The sequence below is a fragment of the Microtus ochrogaster genome, chromosome 18 (genome assembly GCF_000317375.1).
Source record: "Microtus ochrogaster isolate Prairie Vole_2 chromosome 18, MicOch1.0, whole genome shotgun sequence".
Lineage (NCBI taxonomy): Eukaryota > Metazoa > Chordata > Mammalia > Rodentia > Cricetidae > Microtus > Microtus ochrogaster.
Genome location: NC_022020.1, coordinates 50,807,318 through 50,822,935, shown reverse-complemented (window position 1 = coordinate 50,822,935; position 15,618 = coordinate 50,807,318). Strand labels below are relative to the sequence as shown.

The following is a 15,618-nucleotide window of genomic DNA, read 5'->3' as shown; positions in this document are numbered from 1 at the left end:
TTGAATCCTCATCAAGGATCACACCGCCAACTCTTCATCTTGATTTTGAGCTCATGTTCTTGATCCCAGGCCTGAAACTCTGCCCATCTTAAGTTTCTTTCCCCAGCCACGCTGGAGTAAGTTCACCCACGCCTTGAGTTCACAATGCCTGTGTCTGCCTCACTTCACCCCAGAGAGCTTCGTGTGTCTTTTTGCAATTCTAAGACTACAAGTGGACAGTACAAGTGTGCAGTCTCGGGTCCTGGGAGTGAAGATCGGGCTGACGAGGAATTAGCACTAATCAGAGAAAGCGAGGCAACTCTTTGGTGGAGCAGAATTTGTTTGGTGTGTGTTGTATCAAGTGCTAGAGTCGTGGCTGCCACATCATAGGCGCCCAGTCACCGAGAGAATACGTAACCCCACAGTAGGAGGTTAACTACCTAGTTAGGCAGGATTCCAGCGATTATTGATTATGTCACAGTCTTTACTGTCCTGAGCACAGTCCATCATTATCTCCACATGTCAGATGCTGCTGGCCACCTCCCACAGACAAGATGCCCGTCCATCCGCTCTTCTAGTCCTGGGAATGGTTTGGTTTATTCTAAAGCCTAGCTATATAAACTGTGGGTCGTGACCCCGTAGTGAATGTGGGGGTCAGGAAAAGTTTAGCAATGGCAAAAGGTTTCTGATCATGCAACAACCGAAAGTTAATTCCAAATCAAGCACATTAGTTGCATTATATACATTAATATAATTACATGTGTAATATGTGCACAATAGAATTATATTATATACATGAATACACCCTGATTCAGGGGTGTTCCTGACTGTAGTGGCCCATGTCACATTGTGGGATGTCACTGCAGTTGAGTCTCGTTCAAAGAATCCATGGGGGACTGTGGAGATGGCCCAACCAGGAAAGTACTGGCTGCACAACCATGAGGACCAGAGTTTGACCCCCAGCACCTGTAGAGGCTGGGGTTCCTGGGGAGGCAGAGACAGAAAGGTCCTTGACGCTTGCTGGCCAACTAGTACAACTGAAGCGACAAGCTCTAGGTCCGATGAGAGACTTCCTCAAAAAAATTATACTAACCGGGGCTGGAGAGATGGCTCAGCGGTTAAGAGCATTGACTGCTCTTCCAGAGGACCCGGGTTCGATTCCCAGCACCCACATGGCAGCTAACAACTGTCTGAAAATGCAGTTCCATGAGATCTGACACCTTCACACCAACGAACATAATAAAGTTAAATAAATAAATTTAAAAAAGTTTAAAAAAATTATACTAACCTATAGGGCTGGAAAGATGGGTCAAGAGCATAGGTCCTCTTGCAGAGGAGCTGAGCTCAAAGTGCGTCACAGCTGCCGCGGATCCTGTGCCTTCCACCTCAGCAGGAAACTGCACTCATGCATATACTCCACCCTTGTCACACGCGCACGCACACACGCACACACATGCACGCGCACACATTTAAAAATGATTAAAATAAATCTTAGAAACATTAAAGCAGAGAGTGACTGAGGAAGATACCCAATGTCAGCCTCTGGCCTCCACACGTGAGCATGCGTGCTCCCCACCTTATGAACACACATGCACATACAGATCCTTAAATAAATTTTAGCTTGGAGTTAGAATAGAATATACAACTTTTTTTTTCAAGAAAGAGCCCTAAAAATAATTTTGCCACCATGTACTACATATTTATGCAACGCAGAGGTCTCATTATTGACAAGTATAAAAATCAAAATATCTATTAACTCTGAAAATCATTAAAGATACCTTCTACCTTGTGGAATCAAGTACTCAACCAAGATTTCATTCTTTAGATAAAATTAAGCAGGCATAGCTATCTCGTTAGTATGCAATTTTACTTTTATCTTTAATAAGTGGTAACATTGCTTATGTGTCAAAGAATTGATGTGAAATATTATATTATCAGTAAATAGTATCCATAAATGCTTGATTTGTGTACTTGTTTTATGTGCCTGTGTGTATACCCTGGGATCATATACAATCTCTTGGGCTGAAAGGAGTTTTGGGAGTGCAAAAAGCTTGAGCAGCCCAGTTCTGGAGCACCACACCTCACACCTGGATTCTCCTGTGCACACTAATGGTTGGTGTGCAATTTTGGCTTTTACTGTTTTGGTGGACACATTCCTTGGAACAGTGGGCCTCTAATTCCCGGTAGAAGGGATTCATCCTGGAGGGGACATGGCTACAGGTATCCCTCAAGCAGGGAAGAGGCCAATCTGTGTCCTATGGGGGGTGGTCTCATGCCAGGTGGAGGAGTTGTAATCCCTGGAGGTGGGGTTCCTCCGCTAACACGTGGGGTGAGGTTTCCTGTCCTCGTGGGGCTACTGGGTCGATGTTCCAGCAGTGCTAGCAGTGACTGCAACCACAGCAGCTGCTCCAACGCCTCTTCTCTGTGGAGTCAAGACTTACTGGGATGGACCTCCAGCTCCTCAGTAGGATTCCGGGGAATAGGTACACCATCTGGTACCTATCAGCCCCCTTCCCAGCCTCCAGAACTGCTGTGATAACGCCCAGGCAATATCGGTATTGTCAGGAGGCGGGCCCTCCACACTCATGGGTATCAAGTTCTCTCCAAGCTGCAACACTCAACCCAAACCTAGTTCCCCTCCCGTGCTGGCAGGAGGGAGCTTCGGCAGCTACAGAGGATCAAAGGGACATGCTTGTCAGGTGCTGGGGAAGATCTCGTGGGACACATCTCTTCCTAGAGTCAACATGCAGCATTATGCCCCTCTTTCCCACAGCCATCATTGATGGTCCTAAATGCTTGGGGGGGGGGCGCTATAAATAAAAAGGCAATGTGGGTTCTCTTGGGAATAACACAAGCTTGGCCAAGACTTCACAGACGATGGATAGGACCTGTTTGCCTAGAAATCTACAGCCTTGATGGTCCAATATGGCTTTAACCATAAGCCTCTTGTGCCTCAACAAGAGCAACTGACTCAGTTCTGTCAGGAAATCAACCACGGGAGCTTGCTGCTGCTGAGAACGCAGTGGGAAGAGGTGTCGCTCCTGGCTGCTCACGGAGGCTGTCCCCTCTTGCTTTCCCCGTCACTAACCACCCTTTTCGTCATGCTTGGTACGGTTGCTCCCTACCTCTTATCTGCCTTTCTGCTATCTGTGGTTTCAGAAAGAGATCATTCATAAGAGTTAACTTGTAAGGCATTCTGAGCAGTGTAATAACATCTTGTGTTATCTAGTTTGGCCCCAGGTAGCATATAAACCCCTCCTCTGTGCAGAGAACCACACTGCATACATATTCACCCTGTCAGTCCCTTAGGAGCAGTCTTGATTGCTGTGGTATCACAGCGCTTGTTCAGGCACCTTATCCAATAATGGCCCTTGAAGTATAGGAAGAGTAATGTAGCACCTCGGAAAAGTCAGACAGAGGCCACTAAGTGCTTCCTTCAAGCAGGAAGGAGGAAGTCTCCAACGTAATAAGGAAAGAGAAGGAAACGGCATGCTGAGATACCTAAGATCTATGGTAACAGCAGAAGCCCTGCACACAGGTGCAGGAAGAATAAGACATTTTGCTCATTGTGCTGTTGTGCCCCAGACTTCAAAGTCACAGCCTTGGTCCATGGTGTAACAGAAAAGGCCCTGAAGGGTAGGGTTGGGTGCCGTCCACAGTTGCAGACATCACCAGAGGTCCGAGAATGTGTCTCCCATGAGCAAAGGGGGTACTACCGGACAGAGTGTGGGCTTGAGCCTTGGATTTGTTCCCCGTCCTGCTACTTTCTGACACTGAGGAAAATCGTATTAAACCTTCTCGGCTTCTCACCTGGAAAGCAAACAGTGATAATGTCACTGCTAAAGTGTCATAAGGGGTCTGGAGAGACGGCTCAGCAGTTGACAGCACTTGCTGCCCTTGCGGTGGAACAAGGTTGTATTCCCGGGACTTATATCAGGTGGTTCACAACCTCCTAGCTCTGGGAATCCAATACCCTTTTCTGGCCTCTTCAGGCTCCAGGTACACATGTTTTATATATATACTCGGACATATAAAATAATAAAAATAAAGAATTTTTTTAAAAAAAGTATTTGCATAGCACTATAAGTTTAGACCAGCTTGGTCTACATAGCAAGTTCCAGCCAAGGTTTCAGGTTTGACACCATGTCTCAAACGAACAAACAACAACAAAAATGTCTGAAGGATTCAAGATTACATGTAAAGTGCCGAACACATTTAATAACTAATGATATTACCACTTTTATTTTATGATTTTTCTCCTCTTTTGCTTTTGTTATTAGATTTTGGCAATGCTAAGGATTGAATCTCATGGTTTGCATGCCTTCAACAAGTACTCTATCCCCATTCAGAATTCATGCCTTACTAAAGACTTTTTTTTTTAAAGATAACTGTATATTCACATTTAAAAAAATTACTCAGAATAGCTCCATCAAAGAGATCTCCTGTGTCTCCTTGAACTGTTCACTGAACCCATACCCCTCCTGCCCTTTTCTTCTCTATCCCAGGTGACTGCTGATCTGTCCTTCAACCCTAAAATCCTATAGAAACTGAATTAGAAAGTATGTAACCTCTGGGGAATTTTTCTCCCCTTAGCACAATCCCCAGTTATTCATCCAGGTTGTGTGTGCTGGAAGTTCAAGCCTTTTCTTGCTAAGCAGTCTTAGGTGAGGCTTGTGCATCCTGGAGTTTGTTTAATGACTTATGGACTAAAGAACATTTGAGTCAATTTCTGTTTTGTTGTTATGGATAAAACATTTGTTGTTAAGTTCTTACTTCTCTGAGTTCAGAGCCGGGTGCCCTGGTTTCATTCCTGCTGCTGTATAAAATACCTCAAAAAAAAAAAAAAAGCAATTTAAGGGAGAAAGGATTTGTTCAGTTCACATTTCCAGGTCCCAGGGAAGTCAGACTTGGAGCAGCTAGTCACATCACACCCACAGGCAAGAGCAAATGAACATGCGCAGCTCGCTGGCCTTCTTCTACTCTTCTCCATTTCTCCACTATACAGTTCAGCACCCCTTGCCTAAGGAATGGTGCTGCCCACGGTGGGCTGGGCTGGGAGGATGGAAAGTTCCAAGCCAACTTGGGCTGGCTACAGAGTAAAGTCAAGGGTGGCCTGATTCTATCAAAACCCTATCTCAGAAAGTTCCAACAAAATCTCCAAAACAAAATGGTGATAGAACAATGACAGAGCATGATAGGTCAAGGGGGGGGGTTGTCAAATGACCCTTTCACAGGAGTTCCCTAAGACCAGCAGAAAACACAGATATTTACAGTACAATTCATAACAGTAGCCTATTACAGTTGTGAAGTAATAACGAAAGTAATCTATGATCGGAGGTCAGCACAACATGAAGAGCTGTAGTGAAGGGTCGCAGCATTAGGAAGGTTGGGAACTACTGTGACAGAGGCAGAGGGACAAAGACCTTGAAGTCTACATAGCACAATTCCTACGAAGTATTGGGTTTCTGTCCCCTAAAGTTGCCAGTTGCTGTCTTCACCTAGTGGTCCCCAGTTGTACTGTAATGTGGCAGTTTGTCTGCTGGGCTAAGAAGATTTAAAATCCTGGAAGTATGACTGAAACTTGGGGTTCACCTGCGTCCGGCGCATGCTCTTGGAAGGTGGTACAAGAACACGCATATCGGAGTTTCGAACCTGTGTTGACTGACCTGTCACAGGCAGGGTGCATTGGAAGTCTCTGGCAAATAATTCCGAGGGCTAGCAGGGCAGGAGAAATGACAGCAGCCCCCCAAACCTTTATGTAAGACAGGTTTCACAACAGCAGTTAAACAGTGGCTGCAGAGGACTGAGAAGCCAGCTCCCGGGTGACAATGGCAGGAAGGGCAGAGGCTACCCAGGCTCGTCTTTCTCCTAGGGCGCGTGGCAGTTGAGCCTCCTGTCAACACCATCCCAAGGCAGGGAGGGACTCAAACATTTGTTTTGTTTTAAATCACAAAACCAGCTACACCATGTCTTCCAAACACCAGTAGCTGTCCTGGATGGGCAAGATCCTGTTCAGGCTCCCTGTAGTCGCTGTTCTCGGTGTCAACAACCAAACGAAATTAGTACTTGCTGCCTCAATCTTTCTGTGTGGTCTGTGGGTCATCTGGTTCTAAGTTCAAGTTTTCCAAGCCTCATGGTTATCCTGGTGAAACAGATTTGCTTTTATTTTAGTTATTTAGTTTTTAAATTTAAAAATAATCTTTTTTCTTTTTCTTTTCTTTTCTTTCTTTCTTTTTTGTTGTTTTGTTTTGTTTTGAGACAAGGTTTCTCTGTATTGTTGTAATAATAGCAGTGGAGCTGCATCCCCAGCACTCCACTGCCCGCAAACTTATGCCCAAAATAACAACACACAAACTGTATTCATTTAAACACTACTTGGCCCTTTAGCTCTAGCCCTTATTGGCTAATTCTGATATCTCGATCAACCCATCTCTAATAATCTGTGAGCACCGGTCTTGCCGGGAAGATTCTAGCCTACGTCCATCCTGGGTCGGAGCTGAATCACGTCTCCGGGAGAGGGGAGCATTTCGTCTCTGCTCCAGAGAGCAGAGCTGTCGAGTCTCTGTCTGAGGTGTCTTACCTCACTTCCTCTTCCTCCCAGCATTCTGTTCTGTTTACTCCACCCACCTATGATCTAAGCTATGAGCCCAAGCAGTTTGTTTATTACTTAACCAATGAAATCAACAGATTGCTATATGACATTCCCACATCACTGTATCTTTGGAACCTGTCCTGGAACTCGCTCTGTAGACCAGGCTGGCCTCAAACTCACAGAGATCCCCCTGCCTCTGCCTCCTGAGTGCTGGGATTAAAGATGTGCACCACCTCTGTCTTACTTTTCATTTTGCATACCAATCCCAATTCCCCTTCCCTCCCCTCCTCCTGCTCCCCAGACCACATCCACTCCTCAGAGAGAGAGCCTTTGCAGGGGGAGTCAACAAAGTCTGGCACATCAAGTTGAGGCAGGACCAAGGCCTTCCCCCCTGTATCTAGGCTGTACAAGGAACCCCCCCTCCATAGGAAATGGGCTCCAAAAAGCCAGTTCAGATTTGCCTTTAAACTCCATCCTCTCAGATGTTCCTGTGAGCACCAAGGTTCCAGAGCGCAACATCTTTCCTAGACTAGAAAGCTCTTAAGCGGCCTGGGATGAAGGGCTGTGGTAGAGTGCTTGCCTAACATGCTGGAGGCCCTGGCTTCCACCCCCAGTATGGGGATAAAAGTGAATGAATGAATGAATGAATGAATGAGCAAATATATGAAGGCGTTTTTCTCAGTTCCCTTTGATTCTCCTGAGATTTGCCTCCTGTGTTCTGTCTACCACCAGAGGCCCACAGCCCTCAGGACTGCAGTGAGGCTCGGACATTGAGAGTTTTTACTGCTCTCAGCTGATTCTTTAACCTCCATGGTGCAGGAGCCGAGGTGTGCTTCAGAACCCTGTGTGGTGACTTTTGAAGTTGTACCTCAGAGATTCTGATGTCGGTGTAGCTATTCCTGTGGTGGGGATTGGGCATGATGCCCTTATAGAAGCTCAGCTAGCTTAAGACACAACCCGGAAAGAGAGTCTTGAGGCACACATGGAATGAGATGCAGACCCTGGGGGCTTCAACTTGAACCTTGCTGAGCAGAGGTATAGAGACCTGAAGAATAGTTATACTCACCTTAAGACTTTCCAAAATTTTAGCTATGGAACAAAGCATTAGATGAGTTAGTGCTACTTTTCTAATGGTAATCATGGGATTGTTCACCTAAGTATGTCCAGCCTATGGTCCATGAGACACATGCATCGTGGGATAGCTATAAATGGGGCCCCAAACAAAACTGTAAGCTAACTTAAAATGTTACAAGATTTTTTTTGTGTCTGTGTGATTTTTTTTTTTTTAGAGTTCAATTGTGCAGTTCCTGAGTATGAGCATTGTAGATAATAATGTTGGATCTCAATGTTAAAAGGTTAGACAAGTCTGGGGCTAAAATGTTTCTGCTTTCCTGGGCTCTACCTCACATCTGGCAAAATTTCACACTTGACATACGAGAACAGGGAAGTAAATTCCTTGTGGGTCATTTGGAAAATAGATCATTCTAAAATCTGAGATAACTGGTTGGCTATCTGTGATAGGATGCCGTGGACTGCAAATCCTCACTACTTTTTAGTTGGGGCAGACAGAAGTCAGGAACAGATCTCAGAGCCCGTTTACAGCACACACACACTCTTAGATACTAGGCCAGCTGCCGACAATCCAGACCCTGGAACAAATTTCTCGACAGGGCCCAGCTATCATAGCAAAAGCTGGTAAATGTCATCTCTACTTTCTGCTTGAGGTTCTATTCTGTAATTTATTCCAGCAACTTCCATTTAGTGCAGCTACTCCCTCTGCCTTGCAAGGTATTGCAAAGGAACCGACATCATGCTACTGTTGACATAGCTCAAAGCTGGTATTCCCCCACACCAGTTCATTACAGAAACATTCCAAAACTCTGACAAAGGGACATCTCCGGGGACCTAAGGAGAGTAAACGTCAAGTTTGCTCTGAGTCTATGGGGCCATTTTGAAAAGTGAAGGCCGGGGTCATTTATACGGAGACACAGGCATCTGAGTCCCACACCAAATCTGCCTTTTTAGTTAAGTTCGCAGAGTGACTCTTGAGGGTAGTTCAGTTTGAAGTTGTGTGCTTAACTAGGCAAATCCAGAGAGACTACTGGGTTATTTCTGTAAAAATTCGTCCAGTGTGGAAACAATGGGAAGACTGGGGCTCGCAAAGCTTAATCCTCCACCCTCCGAGGAACAAGAGCCCCTCCTCCCTCACGACCGCAACTTTTCTCCCCTTCCTAGCTTTAAGCGAGGCCTGTGCTTCACCTGTCCATGCAACTGAAATAAACACAGACCCTGGTTTACTGTAAGTAATCCAGAACAGGTGTGTCATTTGCAGCTGAGTTTTATTTTGAGGAGTACAGCAACAGGGATTTGGATGACAGCAGGAGAGCTAGCAAGAGGAGGGTCATTGAACTTTCAGGGTCTCTGTAACTCACCCCTCACCAATACTTGTGGTTGGATGGTATGAGGAAGGTCATTGGGCTTTCAGGGTCCCTGTAACCCATCCTGCACTACTGCCTTTGGCTGGAGCTAGAAGCAATAATCAGGTTTTATTGGCTTGTTTGGGTGTTTCTGTGACTGAAGATGAGCTTGCATCTCTGAAACAAGATGGGGAAAAGGACATTGAAGTAACCAATCACAGACTGACTGAAATCAGTGATAAAGCTGGGGTTATCAAGGTAGTGCAGCCACCAAAACATAAGTAGATGAGTCAGTATGAATAAAGGGTCAAATACTGCATTGAAAATGGTTTACAATAACACAGCCTTTCACATTTTAGGGAATATTAACACATGCAATGCTGAAAAATAGGCATGAAGGAAAATATTGATGCCTCCCAATGGCCCTCAGGGAGTTTCTAATGGGTCTCTTGGTTAAACAATAAAAAATTCTATAAACCAATAAGGAAAACATTAGAAACTATTCTTTTTTTTTTCTTTTTAGTTTTTCTGTGTAACAGTCCTGGTTGTCCTGGGACTAGATCTGTAAATCACACACAGAGAGACAGAGAGAAAGAGACAGACAGACACAGACACACACACACACACACACACACACACACACACACACACACACAGAGACACAGAGAGATAAATATACTTTTTTAAAATCTCAAAGGATGATAGCATCAAGTTGAGATTATGGGGATGTGGCTATATTTGCTAACAGGTGCATAGTTTGGCAGTTTTGTTTTGATTTTTTTAAGGGTGAGAGAACTGTTGGCCATGATGGGGCAGTTTCACTTCCCAGTATTTACTCTTACGCAAGCCTTCACGCTCACCCGCAGACTCTGTAACATATGGCTGCTATGAAATTCGTCGTGTGTATCAGAACTTTTGATCCTGTGGCGCGATGACGTCATGTACAAAGTTCATGATCACAAACTGCAATCCAGTTGCAAAACAAAGAATTGATCACAGAAAGTCTCATACTGTTTCAAGCATGCTTATGATTTAGTGTCTGGCCCCATTCGTCACTGTCTTCAGCTTCATGCAGTCACATGTGTGGGCCACAGGTTGACCATACCTGAAAGGCCATGTTGAGAGAAATGTCTAGACAGACTACATAGCCTGTTCAAACAATGTCCACATCACAATTTAACAAGGCTTATTACAAAGTAATACATACCACACGGTCCAGTTTGTGTCCCAAAGCCAGTCTGTCATAGTATATATTATATCAAATGATAGCAAATGCTGGGGGGGGGGAAGAGGCAAGAAACCCCTAGACGCTTCTGGTAGAAATATAAACTGCTATAGTCACTCGGGAAATCAATGTGGTTCTTTAAAAACCCAAAACCAGAACTCCATGTGGTCTAGCTATATCATTCCTGGATATAAACCCAAAGAACCCTCAGCTGGCCCTGCACACAGACCCTTGCCTGTATGTGTGTATTGCCAAACTCTTCACACTAGCTAAGAAACGGAGCTGGCCTGGATGTTCATCAAAAGCTGCTTGGGAAAAGAAAGTGTGTATATACGTGATGGAATTCCTGTCTATGTAAAGTGAGATCATGATATCTGTAGGGAAGTGGATGGGATTGGAAGCCATTAAGCAAGATAAGCCGGACTCAGAGAGACAAATTAGTACAATTTCCCGGGCAGAGTCTAGATTTGTATTAATGTGTATTTATATGTGTGTGCATATAAATGTGTGTGGGTGTTTGGGTATCTAGGACGTCAAACTAGAAGGTAGGGCGTGAGAGTAGAGGGTGAGATTGTATGGGGGGAGGGGAAGAGGGTAACAAAATTCACACGAAACGAAAGCAGAAGGACTGGAACAGGTGACAAGAGTCCAGTAGAGATCTCACTGGAGAGCCAAGTGAAAGCTCAGGCAGGCGAAGCTGCTTCGCCGCCGCAGGCTCTCAGAGCCTCACTCAAGGCCGCTGGCTTGCAATTCAGGGCGTGCTTTCCTGGGTTCGGGTGGAGGAGAGGATGTTACTGAGGGGCGAGGCACGGGTGACTTCCTGTTTTGAGTGAGTCTTGGGCTACATAAGCCTTTGTTTACTGTGCATGTTTTCCACACAATGCATCTGGTTTTTTATCGTGCGCACACCTGATCGTGTTTAGGCATAAGATGGCTCACTCAGAGAGTTTGCTTTACTGTATATATACACACACACACACACTGAAAACCAGTTCAGACCAGATCAGTCCAGTTTCCCTAGTTTCAGGCTATGTTTCTGTGTTTGGTCCCCAAAGAGGAGTTACTGAGGGGTGGTTAGGAGAGGTGATCCATTTTTTTGGAGCTAGTGCATAGATCTCAGTGTGGGTGGGAGTGCCAAAATGCTAACCTGCTTGGTCTGCCTCAAGGACACCAAAGTGACATCGAAGTGACAGATGCAATTAACTCTTGGAAGGAGGTGAGAACCCATAGGTAGGAATTATTAATAGTGTTTTAATACATTAAGGAAATTGTTAATTTATTACTGGTATAATCGAAGACTGATTATCTTTTAAAACTCCACTTTTTTGAGATGGTATCACCCTACGTAGCTCCGATGGTCTGGACTTCACTAATTAGACCAGGCTGGCCTTGAACTCACCAAGACCCTCTTGATTCAGCCTCCCAAGTACCAGGATTAAAGGGTCGAGTTGCTCTGCTGCACCCAGCTTTTCTTTTTTTCCTTCTTTTTCTAAGAAGAAGAAACAAGACTTGGAGATGGCCATGCTCACTGTTGGCTCTGGTGGGCAAGTGTAGCTGGTCAGTTTACCCTTTCTTCACTCCGGAGTGGAGGGACTCGGTGTAAATAGCTCTAATTTCCAAAGCACCGACTACCAAGAAATTCCTGATTTTGTTGGCAGAATGGGCCTCAAGTGAACTGAAAGGAGGAGTGAGCCTTTCCAACCATGAGAAGGAAGCAAAGGAGAAATCAGTGCTTTGCACAAACCCCAACCACAAGCTGTATTTGTAAACAAAGAAAGCCAAGTATGGAGTGAGTGTATTACAAGTTACTGGGTGTGATCCTACCACTTCAGAGGTAGAGGCAGGTGGATCAGGAGCTGACAGTCATTCTTAGCTACTTAGTCCAAGGCCAGCTAGAACTACATGAGACCATTTCTAAAAACCCAAAAAGGCAGAATAAAACCAACGCAAACTTAGGGGAAAACGTAGGGAAAGTCTTATGTGAAAAAAAAAATGGTGTTAGAAAATATGAATAGTTCAATCAAAAGTGGACAGAAAGAGGGCTGGAGAGATGGCGCCGCAGTTAAAAGAACAGTTGCAGCTCTTTTAGAGGGCCCACGTTTGGTTCCCAGTACTCACATGGTGGCTCACATCTCTAACTCAGGCTCCAGGAGACCCAATGCTCTCTTCTGTCCCCCAAAAGCACTGCATACAGGTAGTGCATATACAAAATACACATAAAACACCCCCCCCTCCAATTTTAAATGGACAAAGGGCTCAAGCAGTTCATTAAAAGGTATGTAAATGTGCCATGAATTTGCCAATCCCCTCCCCCTCCCTTCATTTTCTCCCTTCTTCCCTATCTCCGTCTTCAGAGACTGTTCTGGAAGCTATAGTAGCTCGTGCTGATAAGCCTGTGGGCAAACAGGTTTTCTTCTGCCCTGCTGTTGGGTGTGCAGATTGGTATGCCCTTTCTAGCTGCAAAGAGGCAATTTTTTTTATCAATATCAATCCATTTTTATCAATTAAAATATGTACAGTGACTCAATAATAAAAATAAAATTATTGGGCTAACAAAGCCATCCTAGTCTCCAAGGGCTTCGTATGCATTTAGTTTATAGCAAAGTTAGTCTTAGCAGCCCTACACTCCTATGGATGACGGTGTTAGCACCATGCTCATGGCGTGGCATTCAAATGACAACTGGATAAGCATTTTCCTGAAATGAAGTGCAGTCACTAGAACTAAACGGAAAGTCAGAGGTCCTGTTAGTTGTGTACTTTGCATGTTCCATGGTGACACCATCTCAGAAGTGTCTTTTCTTTTACTCTTATTAATGCTTCTTAGACATTGTTTTTCTTTTTGTGGTGATGGGGAGAGGGTGGGACTGAGATGGTATTTCAATTTCTATACCTGGTCAGAAGTTTGCACCAAAGGTAGGAGAAGCAAGCATCGTGTCAACTGCACAAGAAATATGAATTCACTGTTTGTACAGTCTCAGGCTCAAAGCAGGCAATTAGCATAACCAGGGTATATGCATTTTAAGTGGCAAAATTGGAATTCAAGTCCCATAAGGAAGTCAGATGATTGCAAACCACAGAAGAATGGAGGCCGAGACAGATCATGGCCCCCGTGAATTATTTCTGTTTTAGTTAGGGTTTTATTACTGTGAAGAGACATCATGATGGAGGCAGTAACTCTTAAAAGAGGAAACATTTCATTGGGGCTGGCTTACAGTTTCTGAGGTTTAGTCTTATCATCATGGCGGGAAGCATGGTGGCATGCAGGCAGACATTGGGGCTGGAGAAGAAGCTGAGAGTTCTACATCTTGATCTGCAGACAGCAGAAGGAGATTACCACACTAGGCCTAGCTTGAGTGTATAAGACCTCAAAGCCCACCTCCACAGTGACACACTTCTCCAACGTGGCCACACCTCCTAATAGTGCCACTCCTTATGGGCCAAGCCTTCAAACACATGAGTCTCTGGGGGCCATTCCTACTCAAACCATCAGAATGATTGAAAGGAAACAGCATCATTTGGGTAAAAGATTCTATTGACTGGACCATTTAGGAAGTGACTTAATTATTCCTGATGCGGAGGATAGTTCCGTGATCCCCTGGCAGTTCAAGCAACTAATAACTCTCTACTGCCTGTGAACCTTCTTTGTGATCTGGAGGTTGTTTGGCCACACTCACCAGCACATTTGAAAATCTAGAAAATTCTTAACCAAGTAGGGGTAGGAATCATTAGATAATATCTTAGTCCCTCATGCTCAGGTAATGATTCCAAGAAAGGCGTTCTTCTGCCCTCCAAGGTAGGAAGCTCACTCGTGCAGTTTCCCAGCAGTGTTTGGTTTGGTTTGGTTTGGTTTTCCTGTCTCCTAGTTCTGCTGTCCCATGTTTTTTGGGGTCAACTCCCAAACAAACTACATTTAATTTGACACATCAGGATCTGCTTTTCCTGGGGCAGGATCCTAATTAAGACAACTTCCTAAAGTCTCTCTTGAGAACTTCCTAAAATCTCCCACACTCTAAAAGACTATTGGCATCTCCCTGTCTTTGCGATGGGATTTCATGTAGTATAAAATTGTCTCAGACTCACTATGTAACTGAGGATGGCCCTGAACTCCTGATCCTCCTGTCTCTACTTCCCGAGTTCTACAATTACAGGCATGTACTACTGTCTCCAGTTACGTGGTGCTAGGGACAGAACCCACAGACCCATGCATCTTGGGTGTGTAGCCCATCAACTGAGCTACATCCCATGAAGGCATTCCCTTCAAAGGGCTGACTTTGAAGGATGCTGGCCTACTCATGAATGCCTCATGTTCAGCGTTCCTTGTTTCATAACCATTTTGAGATTCTAATCTCCTGTATGACCATGCAGTTGTGATTTATGACTCCTCCTTGTTGATTTTATTGACTTTAGAGCCTTTGCAATAAATCCTACCCCATGGGGTTGGCAGCATCCTGGTTAACGCCCTAGCCAGACTGTAAATTCCTTGTGGGTAAGAGCGAGGCTTTATTGGGCACAACCAGTACCTGTCAGTGAGAAGATATAAGGAAATATTATGTAAAGTGGCAAAAATTTCAGGAACTTTGTAAATAACCACCACCAAAAAATAAGAATCAGAGTCATAATAATTTATTTTAAACTAGAAAGAGGTATAAATATTGGAACAGTAGTTTACAAAACACTTAGTGACCGTGGAGCCACTGAGAATTAGGACCTGGAAAGTCATCAGTATGTAAATTCCTCAAAACTCAGATTCTATTGCAGTGAAGAGACCCTATGACCAAGGCCACACTTATCCAAGAGAGCATTTAATTGGGAGCTTGCTTACAGTTTCAGAGGCTTAGTCCATTATCATCATGGTAGGGAGTATGGCAGCTGGTAGGCAGATGTGGTGCTGGAGAAGTAGTTAAGAGGTCTTGATCCAGAGGCACACACACACACACACACACACACACACACCAAACACAGAGAGAGAGAGAGACAGAGACAGAGAGAGAGAGAGAGAGAGAGAGAGAGAGAGCCACCCTCAGTGACAACCACTTCCTTCAATAAGGCCACACCTCCTAACCCACCTTCAGTAACACTCACTTCCCACCCCATCCTTTCAAGCAGCTCCACTCCCTGGTGACTAAGCATTCAAATATATAAGCCCACGGGAGTCATTAGCGTTCAAACAACCACAGAGTAAATTCTCCAACTCTAGAAAAACAAAAACTCTTTGTTCTGTTTCCATATGAAATGAAAGCTACAGATCGCCTGAGCCCATTTAATGGGTGCCGTAGCAGACTCGCTCCCTTAAAGGCCTCTCTCTCCAGTCCTCACAGGCTGTGAACCTGCCACCGTACTACATAGAGGAATGGGGTTGAGGTTGTTGAGCTAGAGACTAGAGTGTCTTGAACTCTTTGATTCTG

General features: G+C 44.7%; 1 protein-coding gene and 1 pseudogene across 1 annotated transcript in view; one reads left to right on the top strand and one right to left on the bottom strand.

Moving 5' to 3' along the window:
* Alpk2 (alpha kinase 2) overlaps nt 1–15,618 on the top strand; it is a 104,820-nt gene that overhangs the window by 30,929 nt on the left and 58,273 nt on the right. The gene's annotated exons all lie outside the window — the stretch shown is intronic.
* On the bottom strand, nt 2,113–5,616 carry LOC113457090 (annotated as a pseudogene).